The sequence below is a fragment of the Chamaea fasciata genome, unplaced genomic scaffold, assembly GCF_029207755.1.
Source record: "Chamaea fasciata isolate MVZ Bird 193981 ecotype frontalis unplaced genomic scaffold, bChaFas1.0.hap1 SCAF_2, whole genome shotgun sequence".
NCBI lineage: Eukaryota > Metazoa > Chordata > Aves > Passeriformes > Sylviidae > Chamaea > Chamaea fasciata.
This window is the reverse complement of record NW_027094087.1, coordinates 43,853,654-43,860,320: the sequence shown is the minus strand read 5'-3', so window position 1 is coordinate 43,860,320 and position 6,667 is coordinate 43,853,654.

Here is a 6,667-nt window from a genome sequence, read left to right as displayed (position 1 = left end):
AGTGCTGGATGTGTACTGAGTGCAACAGAAAAAGAAAACAAGATGCAAATACAATTAACCAGGCCAACTGGAGCTATGTATAGTTAAAAGGGCATGAACAATCTTGGTTTTTATGCCCTTATGTTTTTCATTTCATGTCTCTGAAGTCATAGACAGGCATGTGAATTTTGCTGACTTACAGGCAAAATACCTGTTCCCAGGAGGTACAGTGGGCTGCACAACAATGCAACATGTCTTGACACAAGGAGGAATGACCTCACCTGGGGCTGTGGGATGCAGTTTGAAAATAAAGTGTCTCAACATCAATTGCAATCCCTGGCAGGAACTGAAAACTCTGCATGTTCTGATCTTGAATGGAATTTCCTTGTGGCTTCACATAAATGCTGTCAATCCAAATAATTTCCAGTAGATTCCATCTCTTTTGAAATAATAGAAACTACTGCAAGTGATTTATCAGCATCCATGCCTGATGCTCATAAATGATAAAATATCTAGCAGTAATACACCTGGTGTGGTTTAGACCTGATTTATTTTACACTTTTTCCACAAACTAAACACGTACAGAGTTGCTGTAAAGTTGTTTTAATCCCATTTTTTCTGGTGTCCAGACAACATTCCCTACACAACTCAGGACATCAGCCAGCCCAAATGCCAGCAGGAGCACCATGTTCCTTCTCCACACCAGTCCCAAGAGGTGACCCCCACTGTGAATGCCTCCTGGTCTCATTTTGGTTTGGAACCTCATAGGCTGTGGGTCAGCAAGACCTGAAATTTACCTCTCTTCCCATCCTGTCCATTTTCTCTGAAACCCCAGCATATTTGGGGAGCAACTTGTTCCTGCTTTTTGCATTTGTACACTTAACTATGTGCCCATACAGCCCAACACCCAGTTCCTCCGTGCTGCCTTGATCACAAAAGACATCCCAGTCCTTCATGGTGCCAGACTGAGAAGGGTCTGCACACACAGGTTGGAGAGAAGAGAGAAATTGAGGTGTGTGCAGCAGAAAGATGGCAAGCCTGTGGCTGCTGCTGAGATCAGACACAGCAGCACGGGGCAGAATTGGTCTGCCAAAAGTGTTAGGAGTTATACTGGGGATCTCTTGGAGGGGTATCCTAGCACAGATAAGGGGCTCTGATAAGGAAGCCACAGCTAATACAACTCAGCATGCAGGTAACGTGTGGGGTTTGGGCATGGTGAGGTTTGGGCAATTCCCTTTGAGCATGCCTCAAGCAATTCCAACCTCTTTTTCAAAATGCTACCCTTTTATGTAGTCAAATGACAAAGGAACAGATTTTTTTTTTCCCCGGGGTCAGTTTATTCTGTCACCCACCATTTACTCATAAAAATGTCAGTTCAAACAGGAACCACGTAGCAGCAGGCATGTGATGGTGCTGAGAAGGAATCTCAAATGAGGAGCAGCAACCTGGCAAAAAATTTATTTCTTAGCAAAAGAAATTATCTACTGACCCAGTGAATTATGCGAGGAAGCAACAAGGACATGTTCAGCTGGAGCCCTTGACTTCATCCCAGATTTTAAGTACTGAGAGTACATGGATAATGCAAACATTGCAAAAGACAGTGGTTTTGTTGGATTTCCACCTTTCCCTGCCTGAAGCAAATCCCTTTATGGTGCACTTGAATAAAATGAAGAGCAGAGTTAGAAACACTCCTGACCCAAAGGGATTTGGTTTGCCTTCTTTTGGGGTGCTGGTTGAAAGGGATATTTCTTGTGTTTACCTGGAGTTTTTATAATCCTGAATGCTTACATTTCTTAGGAATAAACTCAGTGACTTTTCTGAGGAGATGCTGTGTGGCTTTTTGCAATTTCTTGGAATAATATCTCCGTTCCTTCCATGTCTACAAGATCTCTTCCCACAGATCTCTGCAGTGGGCTCTGCTGGGACTCTTGTGGTTAGCAGCATGATGACAAGCAAGGAAGAGAGACGCTGGTACCTGGAACATTATCTTCCTGGGCCTCCACCACCCTCTAGAGACAGAAACCGAGGATTCTTTCCTCATATTAATTTAGCAACAATTGCTGATCCAGTCCTAAATGATCTGGTCCCTTTGGCTTGTTCCAAGTCCAGGTGATTCAGTCTACATGTAGACATAATAACTACCTAAGTTCCTTTGCCTGGTTCTTTGTAGTTCAAATGCACCTGCAGCTGCAGAGAAATCCTTGAGATCTTTCAGGGAACATCCTGGCAGTTTGCAGCAAACCTTGTTTTCAGATCTGCCAGTACAAGTCTCCTCCAAGAGCTTAAAAGTCACCTTCCACCACCCAGTCAAATCCAGGGGAAGGCCTTTCTTCTTTATGGGACTATTCTGCATACCAGAGATTTCTTGGTACCCAACAAAAAACAAACACAGAAGTGAGACGAGTTCTCAGTTTTTCCAGCCTGTGGCAGCTGCTGGCAAAAAGACTGGGGAGAGTGACAGGGCTGAAAAGGCACTGTCCTTTGGGCAAAGAAAAGGGGGTATTTGAAAAGTCAGGACTGGGAAGAACACATTTAAGGTTTTTAAGGTTGTCAGGGAGAGCCTAAAATAGACCAATAATTCAGACTGCTGGGGCAAGAGTTCCAGGGATTTCTTCATCAGCAGCCTTTGTACCCCAAGGATACTGTCAGGTTCAAAGTGTTCTCCACCTCTTATTGCACAAAGCAGGGGAAGGGCCAACACCCTTATTCCTTTCCAACCTTTTTACAGACAAGAGCTATGAAACTGATGAACACAAAACCACCATTTCACCTGTAACTATTCATAATAATTTGTGTTGTCATAAATTATTGACTCTTTTAATTAAATACTGGTTCAGTCCCTCGTTGTTATTTCCAACTGTCATCCCTATTTATCAGTAGGGGTCATAAATTAAAAGCATTTACCATTACTCAGCCTCAAAAATCAGAAGTTCTCCTATTTATACCTAACATTTGTTTATCACCTGTAGAAAATGCAGGAAAGGACCATAACAAACCAGAAACACTTTGGCAAGAGAAGGGTCACACTGGCCCATGAACATTTTATTCAGCTGCAGAATAATTACTCTAGTAAAAAAGTTGTTGGGATTTTTTGTTGTTTATTTGTTTGCTTTTTAATGTTAGCAAGGCATCTTATGTTTTCTCTGGCTTAACACATTTTTTTCTAGGGTTTTACATACCAAATACACTATTTGAGACTTGTGCTGCTAGTCTGGAGCTTGGCTATATCACAGAACTGAGAGGAGTCCTTCTAAGCATCAATGCCCTGCTGTAGTCCAGCCCCACATCCCCTAAACCCCAGAGAAGTATGACCTGCCTTCCTTTGACAAAGGAAACTGCCCTCAGCTCAACAGCATTTTTGTGTACTTTGCTGTTTGATTTTGTGTCTGGTTGTTTCAGGTCAGCAGAATCATTCCAGCAAGCTGACCACTCCCCACTGTGCTGGTAACATTTCCCTCTTAGCTACAAGGTGGTCTATAACCTGCATTTATATCCTTTTTTGTTACACACTTAGTGGCCCTTGGCCAAACAAGTTTTCCTGAAGCCTACTTCAGCTGCCTTTATTTTTTCCTGTACAAAGCAGAGCCTCACAATCTTGCATAATTTCTGTTAACTTTACAGCTCCAAATTGCCCAACAGCAGTCAAGCCTGAGCATGCAGCTGCCTGCTTGGTTCTTGTCAGGACAGGAGCTCTCCTAATATTGCCTCTGCACATAGGCACCAGTGCCAGTTTTGCACACAGCTTTGTGTGCTTCGGTGCCCAAGAGCTCTTCAGGTGCTGCAGATTTTGCCTCATCAGCATAACAATCTTACTCTATCACCCTGTGTTCTTTTTTAATCCCCTGCACTGAATATAGATGGCTGATGAAAGCAGATTTTGAGCGTTGGAGGAACATGTTGGTGTGGGCTTGACGTAGCTTCTGCCTGGAAAGCTCTTTTTAATAGTCACTGCTTTTCTTGATTTTGTTGAGAGCATGAGATTTCAACTGAATCTCTTTAGTTCCTCATGACTCTTCCTTCCCAAATCCTTTCAACTCCCAGTCCAACTCCTTTATCTCTGAATAGTTTAGCAAGAGGAAATGTTTCCCATTATATACTTGCATGCAAAGAATGACTTGGTTAATATGATGCATACATAGGTGCAACCGGTGGTTACTGAATCATCCTAATCTTGTTTTTATTCTGATTCAGGACACGAATTTCAAACCTTGGCAAACTGTTGGATCAGTCACGTAGACAACGATTTGAATATTGACAAAAGGAACAAGAGAATGTACTTCATTCCAATTAAATTAAAACAATGCAAAAGATGGGAATCCAATCTAATTTCCATGGAGGAATTATACATCCTTCTCAGATATTGCCTGCTTCCCCACCATCCCCCCTGAATTCCTGTGAGTGGGTCCCACAATTCACACCAGAAATTTTAATCACAACACTTCCCACCCACATATTCACCTTCTCTTTGTGGGGTGTGCAGAGTCAGATATTTTCCCACTGTTGGCATCCAGCCTCTCCTCAGTCTTCAATGGCACTACCCTTTGTATTTAACAGCTTTTATGGCTGTCCATAAAAGCTCCATCATCACAGATTTTAGCCATTTCTCTCCCCAGCCTGGAGTATTTGCCACTGATATCTCTCACAGTCTTCTCCCCACCCTTATCTGTGAACAAGTAAATTAATGCGTGTTTCTTCTGTTCTCTGTGTTCTCCAAGAGATAGAGAAGACAAAACCTCCTCAGATAAGCATCAAAGATTAAAAGTGTTCCTGGCAAACCTGAGAAGTTTGCCTGAACTCTAATAGTGCATTTACAGACATGGAATATGCATGGCAAAGGGTGGGAATTGGTCATAAGGTAAAGTCTGCCCCTAGGTCTTGCCGTGCCCTCCACCCCTCTTCTTTGAGGAGAGATTATTTCTGAGAGACAGTGGAAAGCACCTCCCCAGATGTAAAGAAAATCACAAAGCTCCTTTATAGACCCTGCTCTGCCCGTTCCTGGCTTTACAGTGCATATTTGTGGCCCTGTCTGTGAAAGGGTGTAATTTTTGGTTGTTTTTTGTTTGTTTGTTTGGGGTTTTTGGTTTTTCTTTTGTTTTGTTTGTTTGGTTGGGTTTTTTTTGTTTGTTTTTTTTTTTTTTTTTTTTTTTTGCAACAGGTAGGAAACAGGGGTCCTACCCACCGACTCTGCCTTAACCGTGAAGGGGTTTGAACCTTTGTGCACAAGCAGGGCCAGAGGCTGCGGAGCTGAGCCAGCCAGATGCGCCCCCGAGGAGACAGGTGGTGTGGCCCTGCGAAGATGTCTCTGGAGCTGCAGGGCTCGGACTAACTAAAGACCTGAGAAGTTGAGGGAAGCATACTTATCTACACTAATTAGGGAGGAAAGGCAAACAGCTACTACAAAGAAAATCCTGGTTGCCACAGGGGGTTGAAACAAAGGATTGGGCAGCTATTGACGCTTCAAAATGTGTCACTTAAGTTTTGTGTTAAAGTGTCTTTTTTACAGATGGAGAAATGATGAAACCTGTTTAACTTCCTTGTTATCTTGCACAGACAAGAGAAAAGTCAGAACCCACGCTGCTTTATGAAATAAATTTGGAAGATGATTTTGAGGAACTTCTAGAAGACCGCTCTTACTCAGAGAAGTAAACCAGGTGCTGTGTCCCTCTCCAGAAGTCTCCTGAATTGTCTGAACTAGGCAGCAAACATAAAAGAAAGTTGATGTCTTCTGTGCTGCCTTCTTTTGTCAGGGGTCATAAGCTTTGTCTGGCGGAGACTGTCATGATCATGGGATTGATACACAGAACTGAGAGTCACCTGGAGCAACATTGATATAAACCAGCATCTCTGCAGCCCTTACATCAAGTTGAGCGCTTGCATCACACTGAGCGCTGCTTTCACACACAGAGCACTCTCTCAATCTCTCATCCTCCTCCTACAGCATAAACCCCAGCAGTATTTTTATCACATTGGCATTTTACTGTAAGAAAAGCTGAAAGACGAGACAGAGTAACAAAGTATTTATGTCAGACAATAAAAGTTTGTTCTTTGTCAACAAAATGTTCCTTGAAAATGACACATGAGCCCATTACTTCTGTGTGGGGAGGGAGGAGGCAGAGTTGTACCCAACATGGTGGCTCTGTAAGCTTTAAGAATTCAATATGGTTTTATGGATTTGAGCTCCTACAACCATGTAGTTGCATTAGCCAGACCTTGCCAACAGCACTTCAGGCACTTTTCTATAAAATAAACGGCTTAATTTTTAAAAGGCTGGGAGGGCAATTAAAGTGAACATAATAAAAATTACTGGGTACCTATTTCAGACACTAATATACATGTAAAGGTATTGAAAGATACAAAATTATTTGCTCAAGGGCTAAGCAAGTACGGTATTTTTGGTCGTATAATGACTAAACTGAGTGTTTGAACAGCAGAGGCAAACTGGTTACACATGCTGAGTTGAACTGGGAAGGCACTTTTATTGCTGATGTTAGTGCAAAAATGCCAGGTGTAACATGTTGTTTTAGGATGATTTAATCCAACCTCAAAGAAATGAAAACTATTTCCAAAGTGTGGTCTGAGTCTGTAGCTTCATTTCCAGTTGATTAATGACAATTGTGCAAGACAAGTAGTGAGTAAGTTGCTAGGTGTTGAAAGAGCCTCATTTGAAGCAAAACTGGTGAATAAGGAG